At 42.1% G+C, this 25,103-nt stretch overlaps 1 long non-coding RNA gene across 2 annotated transcripts; it reads left to right on the forward strand.

The window, feature by feature from the left end:
- Positions 1 to 218: 218 nt before the first annotated feature.
- LOC142103344 (uncharacterized) lies at positions 219 to 24,562 on the forward strand. 2 transcript variants are annotated; one of them, XR_012679330.1, is made up of 2 exons: positions 219 to 542; positions 22,979 to 24,562. It is a non-coding gene; the product is annotated as an uncharacterized LOC142103344 (long non-coding RNA). The 2 variants fall into 2 exon arrangements; XR_012679329.1 differs by having other exon boundaries at positions 219 to 521.
- Positions 24,563 to 25,103: the final 541 nt, after the last annotated feature.

A 25,103-nucleotide genomic window follows, 5' to 3' on the forward strand; every position in this document is an offset into this window, starting at 1 on the left:
AGTACTGACCTAGGTGGTGTTCTTCGGTTTTTGACTCCTCTTCTTTTTTTAATTTGTCTAAAGTAAAAAATCATTGACTTGACTTGATTCTGTATTGTGATTGTGTATTTCTGCCCATATTCCATAGTTTTCATTTTAATTGACTGTTTATATCTTTAAAGAACATTTGGGAGTTTGTGGCAAGGGTTAATCTACAGCCTGGCACAGCATGTGTAACACCACCCAGCTTTCTCTAGGCTGGATATGTGCCAGGGTTATTAATGTGGTGTTTGAGAGGAAAGGCACACTGGGGGGAATGTATAGAATGATAAGAAGCCAGTTGTGGGGGGCCCTTGCTGCACTGTGGGCCGTGATTTGTGGGCTGCAAGGGAGAGAAAGGTGTGGGAACCCTTTTTTGGGCCCCCGGGGCTTTAATCCACCACGACCGAGTGAGTGTTCCCTGCGCTGTGCCACCCTGACTTACTACAGGCTCCTTGCTGGAGAACGGAGAGGCAGTCTTCTGTTTACAGAAGCCACCACAAGTAGGGATTTACATGTGCCATGTATGTGTTTTTCCTGTCTAAGATGCATGTCTGTGAATCTACCTGTATAACCTTATGTTTTCATACTCTCAGATTTCTGCATTTCCATGGCCAGCATGCAGAAATTCAGGTATAGATTATTTGTTATCCTGGATCAGGCATCACAACACATGCTGATAAAATGCTGCAGTGGTCCTATCACCAAGGCCACACTTTCATATTTCGCAAGTGTCCTGGATTTCAAGCTTATGTGACTAGATTTTTGTTTCTATTTTTTTGGGGCCCTGGAAAAATCTCTTATTTTTCAATTTTTATCAACTATACATTGCATATCCCCTTATTCTGTGTATTGCCTGTAATGTTCATTACATATTCTTATTCAGTTAATTTTTGTAAGTTTATATTGATTGACCTATATTGATTGACTGTAAGTTTGCATTGATTGCATTTACAACATCAAACAATGGCCAAGTTCTGTGAACATGTCATCATAATGGAATTGTAGCTAAGAAAGAATAGGGGAAATAGATACCCTTTTACAGTAGCATACAAAGGTCTGTCTCTGCAGTATGGAAATACTTGCTCAGCAGCAAAAATTGCCTGAAATTTTAATATGTCACCAACTATGTGCTTTGCTTAAGTACTAACATTCTACACATCAAAAGGTTACTAGTGTGCAGAAGATTATGCTAATTCATGTTCAAATACTAATTAAAAGTTTATTATAAGTTTTGTGCACTTATTTTTGCTGGAACATTGCTACTTAGAAGAGATACCTGCAGTAGTAGTTTTAATAAAAACTTGGACAAATGACAAATGTCCTATTTGCAGTTAGTAATGATGAGGAGCTGGGGAGATTGGCCGTATCCTCTATCTGGTTTTTCTAGTACGCTGGCAGCCCTCATAATGTCAGGCCCCCTGATGCAATTTTGAAACTGTTTTGTTTTCATTTTTTTCTTTGTGTGGGCAGTTCAGATTTAATGGGACGGCCCTGGTCTAGAAGGGTCGGTCCCGGTATTAATCTGCTTACTGGTGGCTGGTTCGTCCCCCAAGACCAACCACCTTGTTCTATGTGTGACAATAATCAGTTCTCTTAGCAGGAGACTGATCCATTCCTTCCTATCCAGTCCTCATCTCCCCTTTACCTTTCTGGCTCGGGAAAGACTGTGCTGGAAGCAGACAGAGGAATCTGCTGAGCAGATTAAGTGTGGCGGATAATGGAGCATCCATCACACCATACACTGATAAGACTGTCAGAATGAATACATGCTTAATTGTTACATTAATTGATATGGTACAATCATTGTTACCAACATTTAAGTGTGCATCAAGGGTCATGTTCTACTATTATTATCAGCACAAGTCTATAACAATTGTATTACCCCATAATCAAACTTTAATTTTGGTGTTAACACAAGACATTACATGAATATTATTTTATCGCATTTTTATATAGAGCTGTGTAAAAGAAGGTATACAACCGATTCAGTAGTAATGATATGCACAAACTGATTTTATTTTTGTTACAAAGTCAATATAATTTGTTAACAAAGTCCCTAAACAAAACTCTAAATCCGCCCCTAGTGTGTGTGTAGGGGGTATTAATGTAATGCAAAGATTATTAATGTAATGTGGGTAGGGGATGGCGGGGCAAGGGGACATCTGCCCCCCTGGGCTGGTCCCATTGAGAAGTGTAAAGGTGACCCCCTATACCTTAATAAGGAACACAATAAAGATAAACCTCCTCAGTGCTGAATTCCTCAATGTGTGTGAACATCCATAAGTAAATACTTTATATATATATATATATATATGTATATATGTATACACTACAATGTTCTCCCAGCTTCTGCTAAACCCAGACACCCCCATCTGACTTCCGAGAAGCATGATTCAGCACTCTACAGAACACTTTTCGACTGCTCGACAGTCCAGTGCTGGTGTGCTTTACACCACTCCATCTGACGCTTGTCATTGGTCTTGGTGATGTGAGACTTACATGCAGCTGCTCGGCCATGGAAACCCATTCCATTAAGCTTCCGCCACACAATTTTTGTGCTTACATTAATGTCAGTGGATGTTCAGAACTCTTCAGCTATGGAATTGTGGTGGCCGAGTACTTGATGGGAGTTCCTTCCCTTACCTTGAACTCCAGACACGAGTCAGGTTCTTTTTTGGTCGGATATCCGGTGGTCAGGAGATAAATTCTTCAATGAAAGGGACAAGGATTGGACAAATAACTTGGGTTTATTAATAATGCGGTAAAGATAATTTTGGTAAGCCACCGCGCCACTGACCCCTTCAACTCAATGGTAATGACAAAATATTAATTTGATCAACATAGAGCACAATAGCATTTAACATATAATAACAATAAATCAATTTTCAGGTAAATCACTTAACATTAATATTCAACTAAAACATTTGGTGCACCAATATTATCCCTGGTAACGTTACCATATTTTACACTCAGTCCTGGGTTGAACTGTGCACAGGAATTTAGTAGAAGTGCTGCACGTGGTTGGGGCCCATAAATTACTTTTTCACGCCAAATAAACTGATGATCTTTTGTATTACACAGTCTCTTTTGTGTGTATTCACAGACCTCTCTATTTTCTCTCCTCTCACACTGTTCTTAGTACATAGCTCAGTCTGTTTGGTGTGATGTCACAGATCTCTATACTGCTTATTTGTTTTCAGTACTTTCCTTTTTACTCACACCTCGCTTTGGCTCACTTCTTATCCTCTTCTCTTCTTACACTTACTTCACTTTTAATCTGCTTATATTTCACTTTGTCCGATTTTCATTCTGTCCTATTTTTCTCTCTCAGTCTATGCAGACACAGGTATCTCTCTCCCTCAGAAGTCTAGAATTTTCCTCTCCCCACTGCCTTCTGGGAGTTCACAGTTATTACCAAAGTCAGTGGACTTGTTGCTATGCCACACACTCCTCCTTCCTGTTACTCCCGGCAACCACCAACCACTCCCAACTGTCACTTCTCCCTAAAGAAATTTTTTTTTTATTTATTTATAAACACTTTTAACAATTAACAAATTAAATTAACAAATTAAAAACATATAGATACACACCAGGGTACTCAGATTTTGGGGCACCACATTCACCCCTGCTTTTTCAGGTGCGTGTCCTCACGCATTAAGACATAACAGTGGTTGTTCTTTATCAACTCAAATCACACATCTACAACATTTATAATAGCAAACATTTTCAATGACAACAGTTTTAATATACATTATATACATTATATACAACAGTTTCAGTGAGAAAGATCTCTAATCCTGATACTGCCAATAGTAGCTCGAAAGGGTCGGTGGGCAGCTGAGGCAAAGTCCCTTTTCTATCATCTGGTTCTTCGTCCCAGTCATCCCTTGATGTTTCTTCTTGAGGACGATGCTTCCTTCTGACAGTCGATAGGCCTGCGCATCCCAGTCGTAGTCTTTCTGCTACCGTTTGTAGAAGAACGGAGGAGGGCAGGTCTCTGCTGAGAGGACACTTCTTCTGCTCTCTCTCCCTCGCTCACTTGCTCTGTACTTACTTCCCCACCAGATTCTGCAGCATTCTCTCCTCTTGGCCGGTAGATACGTCTGCGGAACCTTCGTCGGTAGGGTGCAAATCTGCTTCCTTTTACTGGTACACCACCAGGGCCAGTCACGTTTGCTGCCTCGGCACCCTTCTCTCCGTCCACAACATCAAATTCCACAGTCTCCCCGTCTCCAACACTGCGCAGAAACTTCCGTGGGTTATTTCGCTTTATTGCTGTCTGGTGGACAAAGACATCTTCTTTGGTGTCATTTCTGTTGATGAAGCCATATCCATTCCACACATTAAACCACTTGGCAGTGCCCGAAACCTTTACATGGGAATCAGCGGACTTTTGGTAATTTTGTAGGAGCCGAACAGTATGTTGAAAGGCCTGATGACCGGGGGAAGCCGCTTGGGTTAATTTACCCTTCAAAGTCACCACTAGCTCATCCGGGCATCTTTGCAGCACATTCATCCCCAGGATGATGGGGGCTATGTTCCCTTTACAGGGGGCGGTGACAAGACAGCCTTGTCTTGGCAACAAGGTCGCTCCGATCTAGATGTCCGCTTCCCAATACCCTTCACACGCAATCTCGAAGCCGTTACTAGCGGTCAGCTGCAGCCAGGTTGGGGGTGGTGATAACAGCTGCTCTTTGCCCCAATACTTGTGGAATGTAGGGAGACGGATGGTCGTAATCTGCGACCCCGTGTCAAGCATATCCAGGGTCTCCACTCCATTAATTGTAACGGGTAAAGTGGGACATTGTCCGATGAACTGGGGCCTCCAATTTTCTGGATCCGGATCTATTCCCGTGGCTCGACCCGAGATTCGGCCCTCGAATCTCGGGGTGTCGGAGTTTAAATGTTCGTTTTGGTCGCAGTTTCGTTCTATGTGTCCTATCCCATGGCACCGGCGGCATATCGGGCGCCCTTGACCATCGAATTGGTTAGACGATCGCCGTACATACTCGCGAGGTGGTTCCCACCTGCCTCGGGCTGGTCTTTGTCTTTCGGGCCTCCACTTTGGTTCCCCGTAGGTGGGTGCCGGTGGCCTCGCCATTTGGTGCATCTCTCGCTGGATTTCTGCCATTCCGATGGCCAGCTCCTCCATTTGCTTCTTGAGCGTTTGTATTGGGTCTTCGGTGGGATACTGACCGCTCTGTATTACCGATTCTTGGGCCCGTGTTAATTTTTCTGTGCTGCTTGCTATGGCTCCCGTCGAGCTTGCGCTTTCTCTGAAGCCTACCAATTCTGGGTATTCTTCCTCCTTTTCCCGTTGGTTACCGACAATGGCGATGGCGGTCTCTTTAAACTCTCGGAAGGTTTTGCCTGGCATCTGTGCTTTCATCAGTCGTAGCTGAATCTTAACGCTTTCTTGGGCGACTCCTTCTACGAACTGTACGGTCAGGGCTTCGTCCGCATTTCGTACTTCCTCTTTGTCCACTGCCTGAATGGCTCTTAGCATCTCTTGTAGGCTCAGGGCATAGTCCCGCAGTGTCTCGTTCGGTTGTTGCTTGCGAGCATATAGTTTCATCTTTAACTCCGGAAGAGTTCTTGTCTCAAACATTGTGGAAATTTTTTTTAAAACTTGTGCCGCTTCTTTCTTGTCGTCCATCGGCCATGAGATTACTTCTCTGAGCACCGACCCTGTGAGTTGCCCAATTAAGATCTCGACTTTCTGCTGTTCAATCAACGGGTATAGCCGGAACATGGATTCCAGTTTGTTCTCGAATTCTGTGAATGAAGTCTTCTGTAGCTTGTCGTCGTCCCCGCTGTACTTCGGGAGCCATGGGGCCCCGAAATAGTATGGTAGGGTTATGGGCCCTGCCGGTTGCTGATCCATTTTTCACTGAGGGTATTACTCTCCTGATGCACTCGGATCCCGTTCGTGACGCCAAAGTTATGTGGTGGCCGAGTACTTGATGGGAGTTCCTTCCCTTACCTTGTCCTCCAGACACGAGTCAGGTTCTTTTTTGGTCGGATATCCGGTAGTCGGGAGATAAATTCTTCAATGAAAGGGACAAGGATTGGACAAATAACTTGGGTTTATTAATAATGCGGTAAAGATAATTTTGGTAAGCAACCGCGCCACTGACCCCTTCAACTCAATGGTAATGACAAAATATTAATTTGATCAACATAGAGCACAATAGCATTTAACATATAATAACAATAAATCAATTTTCAGGTAAATCACTTAACATTAATATTCAACTAAAACATTTGGTGCACCAATATTATCTTGGTAACGTTACCATATTTTACACTCAGTCCTGGGTTGAAATGTGCACAGGAATTTAGTAGAAGTGCTGCACATGGTTGGGGCCCATAAATTACTTTTTCACGCCAAATAAACTGATGATCTTTTGTATTGCACAGTTTCTTTTGTGTGTATTCACAGACCTCTCTATTTTCTCTCCTCTCACACTGTTCTCAGTACATAGCTCAGTCTGTTTGGTGTGATGTCACAGATCTCTATACTGCTTATTTGTTTTCAGTACTTTCCTTTTTACTCACACATCTCTTTGGCTCACTTCTTCTCTTCTTACACTTACTTCACTTTTAAACTGCTTATATTTCACTTTGTCCGATTTTCATTCTGTTCCTATTTTTCTCTCTGTCAGTGGACTTGTTGCTATGCTACACGCTTCTCCTTACTGTTACTCCCGGCAACCACCAACCACTCCCAACTGTCACTTCTCCCTAAAGAAAATATATATTTTTTTTTTTCTTTATAAACACTTTTAACAATTAACAAATTAAATTAACAAATTAAAAACATATAGATACACACCAGGGTACTCAGATTTTGGGGCACCACATTATCAGCAGAGCATTGGCGACTTTTACGCACCATGTGCCCTAGTAGTTGTGACCCCGCTCTGTGATTTTATGTGGTCTTCCACTTTGTGCCTGAGTTGCTGTTGTTCCTAAACGTTTCCAATTTCGATTAATATCATTTACAATTGACCTTGGAATATCCAGCAGGGATGAAATATCACAAACCGTCTTATTGCAGAGGTGGCATCCTAGCACAGTACCATGCTTGAAATCACTGAGCTCTTCAGAATGACCAATTTCGTATCACAAATGTTTGCAAATGGAGACTGCATGGCTGGGTGCTTGATTTTATACACCTCTGGCAACAGGCCTGATTGAAACACCTCAATTCAATAATTAACAGGTGTGGCCAAATATTTTAATAAGTATGATAGATAGATAGATTGTATATCGGGAATTTACTTTGTCCATACACGTTGAGGAATTCAGCGCTCGGGAGGTCTATCTTTATTTTAGTAATAAGGGGGGAATTGGGAACTTTAAGTAACAAAAATACCTGTGAACCTCTTTGATCCAATGTCAGGACCCTTTAAAATTTAACACTAAAACAGTAGAAGATATGGGAGGACAATTTTAAAATAAAGAGAGAGTTCTTCAAAACTAATTTCCACCATTCTCCTGTAGGCCCATTTGCTCCATACCTGTGCATTTGACACAGATGAATGTAAGATGACTCTGGGTATAGGGATGGTGCCTTCAAAACAGCCCACACAAAGGGACTGAATTCCTTGGAGTCGGCATATTGACCACTGTCATCAGGGTTGTGCCCAGACACACTGGTGCCTGAGACAGCAACTGAAATTCGGCCCCTGTTGGCCCTTTTGCAAAAAACATTTTACATGAATTGTGTGTACTATAAAGAACAAATGTAATATGTTGGAATTATTAGATTTACCAACAAACAAAATACCGCTATTTTTTACTTTTAGCACTTTTTTTTATTTTCTCCTTTAGTTTGCTACTCCCAAACCTTGCTGCCTGAGGTTGCCTCATTGTAAACATACTAGTGAAGGTATTCCATTGTTTGTTGTGTGTTTTCTTATAGCTGATATAATTGTGGCCCATGGCTGTTACAATTATAACAAGCTGCTTGTAAAATAATAAATATATGAACTTTATAGTTCTGTAACAAAGTAAATGTAAAAAAGACGTATGTAGTCTTTTGAAATATCTGTTGCAGTGCAGCTGTTATGTACAGCCAGTGGAAGCAGCCATTTAAGGCCTGAACTAATATTCATGAGAATTCAGCCTGTTCTATTGGAACTTGAGCCACTTGGATATTTGTCCAAGGAGTTTTGCCACCTTAGCTTCGGTGCAAACTATTCAAATTCTTACCACCGAAACAGTAACTGTACCTCTGCCAATTTCAATTTATGGAAGTACCACTTCACAAGTTAGGATTGGTCTTGCCTAATCTACTTATGCTGCAAAAGTCCCATACCATTACAACGTGGCTGCGTTTTTCAATAAAATAATGATTACCTGTAAGGATACGCATTGAGTATGCTTTGTGCACTACAATGGGTACATGCCCCCTATCTACATGTTCAAGATTCCCCACAACCCCCACCCCCCATAAATATGGCACCAGTGCCTTCACTGAAGATATCATAGACTAGTCTTTGCTATCTTCTGCTCAGGAGCCAGCACCATATTTCCAGCATTCTCTTTGGATGCTCATTGGCCTGTGTGCTACGGTGCACCCATTATAGATATGCCACTGTGCCTAAATATTATTCTGAGCACCTACCAAGCAATCATGTGTACATTTGTATTCAAGTTCTGAAAACTGTAATATTGTTACGGATTACTGGATACACTACTAATCTTGATTAACGCTGGCTTACCTGAGGTGCGGAGTCTAACGATCTCCCCGGTATTCACCAAGAACCGCCGCAAGGCGGGATGGGCTTTGCTGCCAGGAGTCGCAGGTTGCGGTCCTCAGGTTTGCCCCAAGATGTAGTACAGCGGGATAGGAGCAAGATGAGAATGGTCGGACAGGCCGGGTAGGTACACAGGCAGGCAATGCAGACAGAATCGGAAGGCAATCTCAGAGTCAATCAAACCGGGTCGATACACGGGTCACCAGAACAGCTAGCCGGGTCGGTACACAGGAATGGCAGATAAACGTATAGAGAGAGATGCGTGAGACAATCCGGGTCAGGAGCACAGGCAATCAGAAAGGTCAGCAAGCCAGGTCGGTACACGGGAGAAACAGAATCCAGAAGAGTCAGCAAGCCAGGTCGGTACACAGGAGGGCAAACACACAGGAAGCAGGAACAAGGAGGACACAGGAATCAGGAGCCAGGAACTGGTAAGTTGCTCTGACACTCAGCAAGTGTCAGAGCTATGCTTTTATACTGTGTTCCCTCTTGAATTCCCCGCCCTAGGTAATGATCATGTGACCGCCCTAGGTAGCGATCACGTGACCGCCGAACCCGGAAGTGTGGCTTCCGGGTCCGACGGAGCGGCGGGAGAATGCAAAGGGGTAAGTATTCGTGACAGTACCCCCTAACTTAAAGGTGGACTCCGGACACCTACACAGGTTTATAAAGAAATCTTTTATGAAAGAGTTTGAGTAGGCAGGGAGCATGAAGGTCGACTGCTCTTACCCAGGACCATATACTTTCCAGTCTACTAGGAATTGTATGGCACCTCTGTTTTTACGGGAATCCAGGATTTGTTTTACTTCATATTCACCCTGATTCTGAATAACAGGAGGAGGAGCCCTGGGAGGAGTAGCAAATTTGTTAGTAACCACTGGTTTCAGCAATGACTAATGAAAAACATCTGGGATACGTAGAGAACGTGGTAAGCTTAGTCTGAAAGCTACTGGATTGATGATCTCAGAGATGGTAAAAGGACCAATGAGCCTGGGAGAAAATTTCTTGCTTGGAACTTTTAAACGAATGTTCTGTGTAGATAGCCAAACTTTATCACCGATGGAGAAATTAGGACCGGCTCTTCTCCTTTTATCATAGGCTTCCTTAGAACGAGTGATGGCTTTTCTAAGACTTGATTTGGTTTGTTCCCAGATATGCGAGAAGTTACGAAATAATACGTCCACTGCTGGGACTTCAGAAGCAAAAATTTGGGAAAAGGTGGGTAATCTAGGATGGCAGCCATAGAGAACGAAAAAAGGAGAATTAGAGAGAGCCTCGTGGAAATGGTTATTATGGGCAAACTCAGCCCATGGAAGGAGATCCACCCAGTTGTCTTGATTGGCAGAAATGAATATTCTTAAGAATTTCTCCAATTCCTGGTTGGTTCTTTCTGTGAGGCCATTAGACTGGGGGTGATATGCAGAGGAAAAATCAAGCTTGATTCCAGATTTGTGGCAAAAGGATCTCCAAAACTTGGATATAAACTGAGATCCTCGATCGGAGACAATGTGATGAGGACAACCATGAAGGCGGAATATCTCTTTAATGAAAATATCAGCTAACAAGGAGGAAGATGGAAGACCTCTCAGTGGAATGAAGTGTGCAGTTTTGGAAAAGCGGTCCGTGACCACTAGGACCACAGTACAAGACTTGGAGGGGGGTAGGTCCGTAATGAAATCCATGGAGATTTGTGACCACGGGTAATCAGGAACTGGTAATGGAAGTAAATGACCATAAGGCCTCTTCCTGGGGGTCTTGTGTTGGGCACATATGGAACATAAAGACACAAACTTCCTTACATCTTCCCGTATGGAAGGCCACCAGTGGTTGCGAGATAACAGGGCCCAAGTCTTGCGAATGCCAGCATGACCTGAGAACAGAGAACGATGAGCCCATCGTAGGAGTTTGATGCGAAGAGGTGCAGAAATTAAGGTCTTGCCTGGAGGACAGCTTTTCTTGATATGTGTTGCTGCCAATATTCAGAATAAATTTAGAATAAATATATTCTCCTCCAAAGGTTCAGAGTCAGCAGGATCAAATGAGCGAGATAGAGCATCTGCCTTGATATTTTAAGATCCAGAACGGAAGGAAATATTGAAGTCAAATCGGGAGAAAAATAAGGACCATCTTGCTTGTCGAGGATTTAGGCAGCGTGCAGTACGTAAATATAACAAGTTCTTGTGATCAGTATAGATGGTGATGGGAAACTGGGCTCCTTCTAGGAGATGCCTCCATTCAAAAAGAGCCAATTTGATGGCCAGAAGCTCCTTGTCACCGATACCGTAGTTCTTTTCAGCAGGTAGCAGGCGACGGGAAAAGAATCCGCACGGACGTAGTTTACTGGTAGAATCTCATTGACAGAGTACTGCTCCCGTAACTACGGAGGATGCGTCCACCTCTAGAATGAACGGGCGAGAACAGTCAGGTTGTAGGAGGATGGGTGCTAAGGAAAAGAGAGATTTTAAGGTAGCAAAAGCTTGGGTGGCCTCTTCAGACCATACCTTGGCATTCGCAGACTTACGGGTTAAGGCAGTGATGGGTGCCACCAAGGTAGAGTATCCTTTAATGACCTGACGGTAGTAATTAGAGAACCCTAGGAACCGTTGTGTAGCTTTAAGGCCAGAGGGTTGAGGCCAATCTAGTATGGCTTTTAACTTGGTAGGATCCATTTGCAATCCAGTGCCAGAGATGATATAACCTAAGAAAGGAACTTGTCTCTGCTCAAAGATACATTTTTCTAATTTACAATATAGATGATTCTTTCTTATACGAGACAGAACCTCCAAGACATGTTTGCGATGTGATACTAAGTCTTGGAAGAAGATGAGGATATCATCTAGGTAGATGACCACACATTGGTATAATAGGTCTTGAAAGAGTTCATTCATGAAACCTTGAAAAACAGCCGGGGCATTGCACAACCCAAAAGGCATGACCAAGTATTCAAAGTGGCCGTTCCGAGTGTTGAAGGCTGTCTTCCACTCATCCCCCTCCTTAATGCGCACCAGGTTATAGGCTCCTCTGAGGTCCAATTTAGAAAAGATGGTAGCCCCCTTTATACGATCAAATAATTCTGAGATTAGTGGTAAGGGGTACCGATTTTTTACGGTGATGGCATTTAGGCTTCGATAGTCAATACAAGGGCGGAGGCCCCCTGTCTTTTTTCTTTACGAAAAAAAAGCCTGCCCCAGCAGGAGAAGAGGATTTTCGGATAAAGCCTTTTCCCAGATTATCTTGGACATAGTCCTCCATGGCCTTGGATTCAGGAACGGAAAGTGGATACACTCTGCCTCGGGGTATTGGTTTGCCAGGAATAAGATCTATGTTACAGTCCCAAATTCTATGTGGAGGGAGTTTTGTGGCCTCCTGTTCACAAAAGACATCGGAAAAGATTTGGTAGGGTTCAGGAAGGAGTGCCAAGGGTAACCTCCTGTGGCATTTGGGATCCTCTTTGGGAACTACCTTTGAAAGGCAATGATTAAAACAATGTTGTCCCCAAGATAAGATATGGCCGGACTGCCAGTCCACGTTAGGGGAATGGAGACGAAGCCACGGAAGTCCAAGGATAACTGGATTAGTAGATTTATGGATTACGAAGAAGGAGATACACTCCTGATGAAGTACTCCAATCTGAAGATGAAGAAGAGTGGTGCGTAAAAAGATGGATCCTTCAGGAATTCTTCCCCCATCGATGGCTAAAAGGGAAATATCTTGTTCTAAGGCTTGCATGGGGATGGAGAATTGTGTTACCAAGGCAGCAGAAATGAAATTCCCAGCAGTTCCGGAGTCAAGGAGTGCGGACTGAGAAAAGGTATATCGTCCAGACTGTAAAGAAATGGGAATGGTGACACAATCATTACTATAAGGAACTGAGGGAGATGGAATAAGGAGGCCTAACGACACAGTTACCGAACACGTTAGGCCCTGTCGTTTCCCGGACGTTTGGGACAAGAGTTCAGAAGATGACCGCTCTCTTCACAATATAAACATAACTTGTTCCGGAATCTTCTCTCCCTCTCTTCGGCCGACAGGCGGGTCCTCCCCAATTGCATCGGTTCCTCGGGAGGAAGAACAGGTGTCTGGAAATTAGGAGCCAAATGGATCATACTACGTCGAGATTGTTCCCTGTCGGAATTACGCTCCTTGAAACGTAAGTCAATCTTAATGCAGAGAGAGATGAGATCGTCCAGAGATGTAGGGAGTTCTTGGGACACCAGCTCGTCTTTAATCTGATCAGAAAGACCCTGCCAGAATATGGCCACAAGGGCCTCGTCGTTCCAACGCAGCTCAGAGGCCATAGTTCTGAAGAGAACCGCATACTGACCCACAGACTGGTTGCCTTGGCGAAGAAGCAATAACCCGGTAGCTGCGTTGGAGACCCTTCCTGGTTTATCAAAGATCTTCTTGAAGGTGGACAGGAAGGTGGAAAGGTTATGCAGGATGGGATCATTTCTCTCCCACAACGGGGACGCCCATGCTAAGGCTTGATCAGACAGCAGCGAAATCACATAGGCCACCTTAGCCTTCTCAGAAGGAAAATTCCCGGGTGACAGTTCAAATTGAATGGAGCATTGGTTCAAGAATCCTTTGCAAAGTTTAGGGTCTCCATCAAATTTTGGCGGATTAGGTATCCGCAATTGGGAGAAAGAGGCTGCTGCTGCAGGAGGAGGGTCAGAAGCCGCACTCACTGGTGCAGGAGGTCCGGCAGCCACTAAGGTGTTCTGAACAACGTCCAGCCGGGTAGATAAGCTCTGGAGGAATTTCAAAAGTTGCTCTTGGTTTGCCTCCTGTTTGTCCATTCTTCCCACTAAATGCTCCAGTAGATCTTTAGCTGCTGGATCCATGGTCAGAGGAAACTGTTACGGATTACTGGACTACTAATCTACTAATCTTGATTAATGCTGGTTTACCTGAGGTGCGGAGTCTAACGATCTCCCCGGTATTCACCAAGAACCGCCGCAAGGCGGGATGGGCTTTGCTGCCAGGAGTCGCAGGTCGCGGTCCTCAGGTTTGCCCCAAGATGTAGTACAGCGGGATAGGAGCAAGATGAGAATGGTCGGACAGGCCGGGTAGGTACACAGGCAGGCAATGCAGACAGAATCGGAAGGCAATCTCAGAGTCAATCAAACCGGGTTGGTACACGGGAGAAACAGAATCCAGAAGAGTCAGCAAGCCGGGTCGGTACACAGGAGGGCAAACACACAGGAAGCAGGAACAAGGAGGACACAGGAATCAGGAGCCAGGAACTGGTAAGTTGCTCTGACACTCAGCAAGTGTCAGAGCTATGCTTTTATACTGTGTTCACTCTTGAATTCCCCGCCCTAGGTAATGATCATGTGACCGCCCTAGGTAGCGATCACGTGACCGTGGAACCCGGAAGTGCGGCTTCCGGGTCCGACGGAGCGTCGGGGGAGCGTCGTGACAAATATATGTTGCCATGTATTTGTATGATCCAATACCTTAGCAATCAGTAGAACACACCTAGATCACACAATAAAGCATTGAAAAGCTAAAGAAAAAAACCAGTAGGCTTCAGTATAATGTCATAAACGTTAGTCAGATAAAAGGTAAAAGAAGGACACTTAAATCAATAATAAACCATTAAGTATACAAGTGACAAGACCCTGGTGGGCATGTTCATAAGAGTGGACATGCATTGATTGAGCTTCTGGGTATCTCAGCGATACCACCAAAAACTATGGCTTTTAGTCGCCTATTACATCATCTTTTAGGAAAAACTTTACAAGCAAGACTCAATAAGCTCTGACAACAAATTGTTTTATAACAAAATTAAACTACGCAAACTCACAAAACAACAAACCAAAATTCTCACCTCATTTATAAGTGACAAAGTGGCCCGTAATAAAACACCTAAAATCCCTTAACCCACAACACATTATTGGCCTTAAACTTGGAAAGGGATCCAAAACTTACAACCTCATACAGATCAATATCCCTCCTAGATGTAGAAAACAATATATTTCCCAAAATAGTAATAGAGATAATAATAGAGAGACCGAATGTAATCCTTCCAGGAATCATAAACACAGATTGTCTGGGGAAGAAATTGAGTAACCAATCGTAGGAAACTATTAGCTGTAATTCAGTCACTGGAATTGTCTGAAACAACAAATGTAAATTTAGTATTATCTCTTGATGTCGGGCATTTGATCTAGTAAAAAGAGATCACATGTATAAGACCTAATCAGATGCCTATTATCTGGAAGAACAAGAAGTATTGGTAGATTACTTTGAAAAACAAGAAAATCTCTCAGCTCAGCAATGTTACAGGAAGTTCATTTAAAGGTGACAGACAGAGGCTTGCTGGAAAATTTTAGCCCAGGGGGCGAGACTTGGCTCAGCAGCCTATTATGAACATTTTAGACTAAAAAAAAAATGTAGGTACCCCAGTGACTAAGCCCAAGGTAGCCCACTATGAGACAGGCCCAGACGGCATATGCTCCTCTGTCCCCCACCCCAGGCATACCATGCAAACAGAACATATGTAACCGAGAGTAAGCACAAACACATTTTAGAGAGTGAGACAGGTCCATATAGCTCCAGCTACTACATATAGTCTTCAACGATCCAAACTCCAGCCATGGCACAACAAACAGACCCGCTACCTGCAAAAGTGCTCCCACACTGCAGAGCACCACTGGAGGAAATATTGATCCTCCCCCAATTTCCTCCATTATAAATTCATCCTTTAATCTTATAGCACTGTCCTTTCAATTACCAAACAACCATTCTTCAAATCTCTAATATCCGCCCAGTCTTCTAACTCACGTCGCCTCTTTTCCACCTTCAACTCACTTCTCTGCCCACCTGCACCTCCTCATCCTTCCTCTCTCACTGCCCATGATTTTGCCACCTATTTCAAAGACAAAATTGACACAATTTGACAAGATATTTCCTCATGCCAAATTCCACTCACTCTACCCACCTTTACCTACACTCCCCAATCCACCCTTAATTCATTCTCTCCAGTAACTGAAGACAAAGTATGTGCGCTCCTCTTATGATCTCACCCAACAACCTGTCCACTCGACCCTATTCCCTCCCAACTTCTCTGCTTCCTCTCCTCCACTGCATGCCCACCTCTAACTCACCTCTTCAACCTGTCTCTCTCCACTGGCACATGTCCATCCTCTTTTAAACATGCACTCATCTCACCTGTTCTAAAGAAACCATCTCTCGATCCAGCCTCTCTCTCCAGCTACCACCCTATTTCTCTCCTCCCCATTGTTTCCAAATTACTTGAGTGGTTAGTGTACAAACACCTGTCTCACTTTCTCTCCTCTCATTCCATTCTCGACTCTCTGCAATCAGGCTTCCGATCCCAACATTCCACTGAAACTGCTCTCACAAAAGTGACCAATGATCTACTTACTAAAAAATCTAAGGGAAATTTCTCAATACTCATTCTCTTGAACCTCTCTGCTGGTTTTGATACTGTTGATCACCCTCTTCTTCTACACACCCTTCACTCCATTGGTCTTCGTGACACAGTTCTTTCCTGGTTCACTTCCTCCCTATCAAACTGCTCCTTTAGTGTTTGTACCTCTGGCACATCCTCCCCTCCACTCCCACTATCTGTTTGGGTTCCACAAGGCTCTGTTCTTGGCCCTTTACTTTTTTCATTGTACTCCTCTTCTCTTGGGGCACTAATTCACTCATTCGGCCTCCAATACCATCTCTACGCATAGGACACCCAAATCTATATCTCTTCCCCTGATCTTTCTCCTTCTGTACTGTCTCGTGTAACCAACTGTATTTCTGCTATCTCTACATGGATGTCCCAACACTACCTAAAGCTCAGCATGTCCAAAACAGAGCTTATTATCTTCCCTCCTGCCAGAGTCACAACCTGCCCTCAAATCTCCCTCGCTGTCAATAACACTACAATTTCCTCAGTCTCCCGAGCCCACTGCCTTGTTGTCACACTTGACTCCACCCTCTGCTTTATTCCTCACATCCAGACTCTCTCCCAGTCCTGTCGACTCCACCTTAAAAACTTTGCCAGAATACACCCTTTTCTTACTCAACATGCTACCAACACTCTTATCTATTCTCTCATCATCTCCCGGCTTGACTATTGCAACCTCCTGCTATCTGGCATTCCTGAAACCCATATATCCACACTTCAATCCATCTTAAATGCTGCTGCAAGACTAATCTTCCTCTCTCACAGCTCCACGTCTGCTACACCACTTTGGAAATCCCTACACTGGCTCACTGTGTCCTCCATAATCTAATTTAAATTACTCACGATTACCTACATAGGCCTCAACAACACTACCCCTGCATACATCTCATATCAAAATACTCTCCCTCCCGCTCTCTTAGATCTACTTCTGATGTGCGCCTTGTCTCGTCTCTGGTAACCACCTCTCACTCCCGCCTACAAGACTCCTCCTGTGCTGCTCCCCACTTATGAAATTCCCTACCACGCTCAATCAGACTTTCCCACAGCCTTCAAATCTTTAGATGCTCTTTGAAAACCCATCTCTTTTTCAGAGGTGACCTTATCCTTGATAACACTATTCACACTAATGCACCCTCACAACTATACCTATCTCCACTCTGAGCCACATTTGCTCCTCTTGTTTCAGCTGTGCCCTCTCTCTTCCACTTAGAATGTAAGCTCTCTAATGAGCAGGTTCCTTCATACCCTTTGTTTTCATGTCTGCATTTATTTTGTCTACCTTGTATGTCCCTGTTTTATGTATGTACTGTTTTTCCTACAGTACAGCACTGCGGAGCACTGTGGCGCCTTACAAATCTATGATAATAATAATATGTCCAAAATGCAAACTTATATCATAATTTATGGAGAAAATTTTGAAATAAAATTATCGACTTTAACAACAATAATTTTAAGATTTGCAGTCAAAATTTAAAGCGCCGATGTCTTGTAAAAACAAACTTGCCTTTACAAGCCATCACCGCTTTAAATTTCCATCGACTTGCAGAAATCTGCACTTAATACATTTACCCCCATTTACTTACATTTTCCAATTATAGACTTTGGACAAATGATTTAACAACAAATAATATAAAAACAATACTGACAATAATAGTCACTGTTGCTAAGAAAATTATATTAAAACAGTGGACATCACCTACACCATCTTTCCTAGATGTGGTCAAAACAACTGTCATATAGTACTATTTTGATAAGAGAGCTATTCTCCTGGTTATAGAGAAAGGAGACTAAAATGGGCAGAATATATAGAAACTTTATATGAAATAATCAATCTATCATCATGAAGGTACTGAATCAACAGATTGGTTCTTGATTAAGTAATATAATTGAATGAACAAATGGCTCCTCTAATTATTCTTTTCATATACGGCTTATGTTTTTCCTGTTTTATCCTCCTGGGAACTGAGCACTAGTCCTACACTGGTCCTGAATCTAATAACCCCTGATTAATTAGTTATCCATAAGCAAAGAAAAGCAAGGGAGAAATAACAAGGACACCAGTAATAAGCAGTCTAGGTGAGGGTGAAGGACACTACATGAATGAACAAATGCTATTATGTTTTGTTTTGTTTTGTTTTGAAACATGTACTTTCGATAAAAGTTGTTTTCTATTGAAAAGGGATATTAACATTGCAAATGCTATGTATTCTGAAAAGCTATGGAATTATTAGTAAATGAGTGAGGAATAAATAAGAAAACTGCACGCAAATGTAATAATTTATTTGAGATGTTTTGTATTTTATTATTTACAATAAAAAGAGACATATAAAAGGCATAAAATAATGGGTTGGGTATGATCTGTCAACACTGAACCTGTCGACAATCAGACTAATAACTGGTTCAGTGTGTCTACGTAGATAAAATGGTGACATTGTGACTGTCGACTGGTAGTAAAGTCAACAGTGACAATGTCAGCATTCAAACGCCAATGTCACCGCCATCCGGCAGACCCACCGGTACAATACAGTACATAACTGAACGCCATTACTCTCTCTTAATTCTCCTTGATCTCTCGGCTGCATTTGACACCGTTGACCACTCTCTTCTCATACAAACGCTGCAATCCCTAGGTCTTCAAGACACAGTTTTATCCTGGTTCTCATCTTACCTCTCTAATCGCTCTTTCACTGTTAATTTCTCTGGAGCCACATCTGCTCCGCTTCCCCTATCAGTTGGAGTACCACAAGGCTCGGTGCTAGGTCCTCTGCTGTTCTCTATCTATACCGCTTCTCTTGGAAATCTAATAAGTTCCTTTGGCTTTCAGTATCATCTCTATGCGGATGATACCCAAATCTATCTATCCTCTCCTGATATCTCGACATCTGTGTTGTCCCGTGTAACTGACTGTCTTTCTGCCATTTCATCTTGGATGTCCTCTCGTCAACTCAAACTTAATCTTTCTAAAACAGAGTTAATAATATTCCCACCCGCCAACAAGAGCATACCTGACATTTCTATCTCTGTTGATAACATGACCATAAATCCCACCCCACAAGCTCGCTGCCTAGGTGTAATCCTTGATTCACGCCTATCCTTTGTTCCCCACATTGACTCTATATCTAAATCATGTTACATACATCTAAAGAACATTTCCAGAATCCGCACATATCTCACACAAGACACTGCTAAAACCTTAATTCATGCACTAATCATCTCCCGCATTGACTACTGCAATTCCCTCCTTACTGGTCTTCCCAAAAACAGACTCAAACCCCTAAAATCTATTTTGCATGCTTCGGCAAGACTGATTTTCCTTGCAAATAGCTATTCCTCTGTTGAATCACTCTGTATGTCTCTACACTGGCTGCCTGTCTTCTACCGAATCCAATATAAAATACTTTTACTAACCTACAAGGCCATCAACAAAGCTGCACCAACATACATCTCCTCTCTTGTCTCAAAATATCTCCCAACTCGGCAACTCCGTTCTGCAAAAGATCTGCGTCTCTCATCCACCCTCATTACATCCTCCCATTCCCGGTTACAGGACTTTTTTCGGGCTGCACCCACTCTATGGAACTCTCTCCCTCGCACAATAAGACTCTCCTCTGTTCTACAAACTTTCAAGCGTTCTCTGAAAACCTACCTATTCAGACAAGCTTATAATATTCCTCAACCACCATCTTAACCTCACTACCTTTAGCCTGTTACACAATTTCACACAAGACAACTACCCCCGGACCAACATTGTTGTGTGACAGGATCATTTAGCTTATGAGTCACCCTACCTTTGCAGTCTGGCTGGGCCAAGATGCAAAATGTATACTTAACCTCATGTGTCAATCTCCCATTGTCCCATAGATTGTAAGCTTGCGAGCAGGGCCTTCTCACCTCTTTGTCTGTTTTACCCAGTTTGTTTATTAGTTTATTACGTTTGTCCCCAATTGTAAAGCGCTACGGAATATGTTGGCGCTATATAAATAAATGATGATGATGATGATGATAATACACGCCAGACCCGCTGGCACAATACAGTATACAACACAGTAATTTAAAAATGCTGCAAACTTGCTCTCATCATGAAGAGCTCCCACCATTTAATGACTTAATTACAACTGCTAGGTCTGTTTATAACCTGAATTCAGTGGTGAGGATATGGGAAAGACCCAGGTTATAAATAAATCTAGTGGCTGTAATTAAGTCATTAAATAGCAGGAGCTCTTCGTGATAAGAGCTATTTTGCAGCGATCCAAAGACTTTTTTTATTTTGCCAAGCTCCAATCCTGGGGATTATGACTTTTTTTTCAAAGCTGCAGGACCAAGGATGTGTTCTTTATTTATTGTAATTTATGGAATTTTTTTTTTTGGGCTTCAAGCTGCTAAATCCCAGGATATCATTTTATTTTGTGGGCATGGCTTCACTTTAGGTTGCAAGCTGCCAGATCTCAGTATATCATTTTATTTTATTTTATGGACAAGCATGAAATACAAATGAAGAACCTGGATGTTGGTGAGTATACAGGTGTGTTTTTTATTTATTTCAAACAAATTTATTTTTACAAAAGAGGGGTATGTTTTATTTTCATTTTGTCTTGGTACACTACAGATTCCAGCATGCCCATACTGCTAATTGCAGCCTAGGTTTGCTGGGACCTGTAATGTACCAGGGCCAAAATGGTGTTTTTAATATAAAATTATTTTTAGCACCCCACACCCACCGCCCCAAGGGTGTAGGAAGAGCCTTTGTGCTTTCAGCACCAGGTTGGGTACCTCTATAGGGGGTGTCTGCTTTTTATTTGCAGACCCAAAATCTCTAGGGAATCCAGCCTGGGGCTGGTTTGTCCTAATGGCAGGGGGACCCATGCTGCACAGTCTCCTGCTATAGTGCCATCTGTCCCATCTGTTACTATAGCAGGAGACTAGTGCTGGTACTAGTAAAATCAGTGGGGACCCCGTGCTTTTTGGTGCCCTGGTTTTGCTAGTACCAGCCTAGGCTAGCAGCCCTAAGATTAAGCTGTTTGGGAGGGGGGTGCAGTGTTTTTTTTTATTTTTATGTTATGACGTTTTATTGCCATTTTTGTACTCTGTTATTTACTGTATTGATCCGGGGGTTCCAGGAGCTGTATTGTGCCGGTGGGTCTGGCGGCTGTATCACACGGCGGTGACATTGTCATTTTAATGTTGACATTGTGACTGTCAACTTTACTACATGTTGACAGTCACAATGTTGCCATTTTAACCACGTAGCCACACTGAACCTGTGAACAGTCTGACTACATCCCATAAATAACAATACAAGAACAAAACCAGTGTTATAAAAAAAACAAACCTGGCAATTTGCATGCTTTTTCACTGGTAGAGAGAAACTTAGACCTTTATGTTTCATGGTATGTACATAACCTCTTTATCTACTCTTTTTTTTTTTTGTATGCACAAAATTACGCTGATTTTGTTTTGTTGTTTACATATTTAATATATGTTTGTGTTTACAGTGCGTTGATGGATGTATTGTAAAATAGTTACAAATATGTATGTACTAATTAGATAACTGATAACATAAAACACATGGGGCCCGATTCATTAAGGAACGCAAATGTCGATAGATGCCATATTTTGCGATAAATTGCACTGCACATGACCAAAAATGGACTATACACCAATGAACGCAAGTAACCCAATTAATCTTTGAACGCAAAGGACTGCCTAAGATTTCATGGGTGGAATTTGGGAGGGAGGGGGCATATGCATGTACTCAATGTGCAGTAAGAGCGTGCCAAGGTCGAGTGCATGCAGCAGCATACCATTCAAGTTTTGGATATCTCTGAGGTACATGTTTTTCAGTCGTATCATTTGCACCAGCTACAGGGCAGGTGTCAGTGCCGAGTGATAGTGATGACAGTCACACATGCATTGCTAGAACATGTCTTGGCACCTGTAAAAGTGCATTTTATGTACAGTAGACATTTATAGCATTCTGATAAAACTATTTCATGAAGAGAAGAAGATGAAATTAAAAAAAAAAACATTTCAGTAATGACTATGGGTCTGATTCAATAAGGAAACTTAAGAAAAAAATTTGAGTAAGTAGTCTCCTGAGTAAATGTTCCCTGGGACAAACCATGTTACAATGCAAGGGGTGCAAATTAGTTTTCTATTTTGCACCTAAGTTAAATACTGACTGTTTTTTCATGTAGCACACAAATATCAACTTTAAATTTCAGTGTACAAACAAGCTATCAAGTATTTGTGTGCTACATGAAAAAACTGACAGTATTAAACTTATGTGCAAAATAGAAAACTAATTTGCACCCCTTGCATTGTAACATGGTTTTGTTCATGAGACTGCTTTTTTTAACTTAACTTTCCTTAATGAATCAGGCCCTATATTATTAACAGGTGACAATAACTGAATATTTTTTTCTTCTGGGCATGCTGCTGGGTCTTTATATAGCACATATATATTGTTTGTATCCTGCAGTGTATTGTGTTGTATCAATACAGCATGTGCTATACATGCAAAGGGTCCCTACAACTGTACTCAACAAGAGACATTTCTTCAGATCCACTAGTTGAATATGGACCTGGTTGTGTCTGATGTGCTTTTTAAAAAAATGCACATTGCGTTCGTTTTGCATGTCTTAATGAATCAAGTCCATGATATCTGCAATGGATGTTTATTGATTTCTGTGCTCTTTTATAGTATGTTATTTTATAATCCAATGCCTTTTGATATAATATAATGTTTTTGGCTTTTTGGTGGCAGGTTCAGAGCAACACTATTGCTGGTTCTTGTCTCAGCAGTGTCGGGATGAGGAAGTCCTTGAGATGGCTTTTGTGATGGTAGATGCAAGCCTTCTATTCTGCCAGCTCATCATTGACCCCCATGGCTCTGGACAGGAGTGGTTGAGTCCAGACATGAATGTTCACAAATTACTGAGCCCACTCTGTGGCCTGAGATTTGAGGTGACATCACCTTTCCAAAAAGCGCAAAATAAAGTTGAATTTTGTGTACAACCTGTGTGCCCTCAGCAAAAGACAGAAAATTCTGAACCTGGGACTACAAAACGCTGTCCTCCTTTTCTGGTCACCTTGTGGTATGGCCAAACAGGTACATGAATAGCCACAGACCATGCATAACAGTGGATACAATGCAAGAGTTAAAAAGGTGATTCATTTTCTGTATTCTGACTACATAAACCAACCACAGAAGTAACCTTTCTCTTTTACACAGAGAAGATATATATCCAATACCAGAATTTGATCTGAAGAGAAAGACTGTAGTATATTAATCACATATTCAGTGGCTAATATTTATGAACATACAATGGATCATAGTAAGTGAAGCAATGCTTAATGAAGACTGATATAGCACCACTAATCATCAGTCCCTGCTCCATTGGGGATAAAACTCTGAATTCCTGAACATATACACACTAACTAGGGTCAATTTGATAGCAGCCAATTAACCTACTAGTAGACCAAAGCACCCGGTGGAGAACATACAAACTCCATGGTCATGGTCGGGAATCAAACTCATGACCCCAGTGCTGTGAGGCAGAAGTGCTACCTACTAAGCCACCGTGCTGTCCAATGTATCTTCATATTTATTGTTAAATTACTTATATATTATCAAGAAATGTATTTCCTAAATCAGCCCACTGACCCCAGCTACCTCCATTGTAATTACGGGTTGTAAGCAGTGACTCCACTTAGGGCTACACATAGAGGATCATAATGATTGTTATGTTTATAGTGACAACAGACAACTAAAATGTTGCTGTGTTCTATCTTCCATAATGTTCACTTGAAATACATGAAATCACCCAGTCAGAGAAGTTTGAGGGTGGTAGAGTCTGACTTGGAACTACATGGTGTCTGCTGTAACAGCTATGTCTCTCATATTATGAATTATTATCTAACACAGCAAGCTTTATTTATTGCATAATTCTCAGGGTCAGATGTTCTTAGCTGGTTGTTAGCCGTCAGCATATGTACTAATAGGCAGTATAAATGAAGTCGAATATGAACATATTATCTATTGTATACATTAGTGAGACATTCCTTTCATAGCTTCATGACTGCCAGCCTCATCACTGGCATACCAAGGATCTGCCATCCAATCTTGCCTTTGCAGTTCTGTATTTTGTTGAGCAACTAAAACTGGTTATGCAAGTATTTTTATAGTGCAATTAATGTATCAATGTGTTTTTTGTTGTAACTGTATTATTGCATAATCTGCATGTTGACATTACCAAAGGGGTCACGTGTTTGACTATAGGGGACACATTTTGAACATAATATACATTTTCTATGATTCTTCTCAATTAATAAAACAAGGTCACTTTCATATATGAGGTTTTATTTAATGATTATTGCTTTGTGGAAACTATTCTGCTATAATGACAATATTAAGATTTTTCTTTTTACAATAAGTTGACTGGGCAAGAGAGTTGGTTTTGCATCAGTGATGCCTACAAGTTTTCATACCCTCAGCACCACTCCCCCCATCAGTCGCACATCTTACACACAGAGAAAGAGTTTGGGTCAGAATTTTGTTTTTTTAAAATAGGAGTACCACTGGATACTTGAATGGTGATGGGAAAATACCAGTAGAGAGAGAGAGAGATTACAGATTTTAGTTAGAGGTGGAATGAGCACAGGAGACAGGGACCTACCAATTTGTGAGGAAATAGGATCAAGAGGACAGGAGGTAGAATAGGAAGATAAGAAGAGAGTAGAAACTTCGGGCCTGAGTCATTAAGGCAAAAAAGGAGTAAATGTTCTCTGGGACAAACCATGTTACAATGCAAGGGGTGCAAAAATGTATTATTTTGCACATAAGTTAAATACTGGCTGTTTTTTCATCTACCACACAAATACTTAATAGC

Source organism: Mixophyes fleayi, chromosome 10 (genome assembly GCF_038048845.1).
Source record: "Mixophyes fleayi isolate aMixFle1 chromosome 10, aMixFle1.hap1, whole genome shotgun sequence".
NCBI classification, from domain to species: domain Eukaryota; kingdom Metazoa; phylum Chordata; class Amphibia; order Anura; family Limnodynastidae; genus Mixophyes; species Mixophyes fleayi.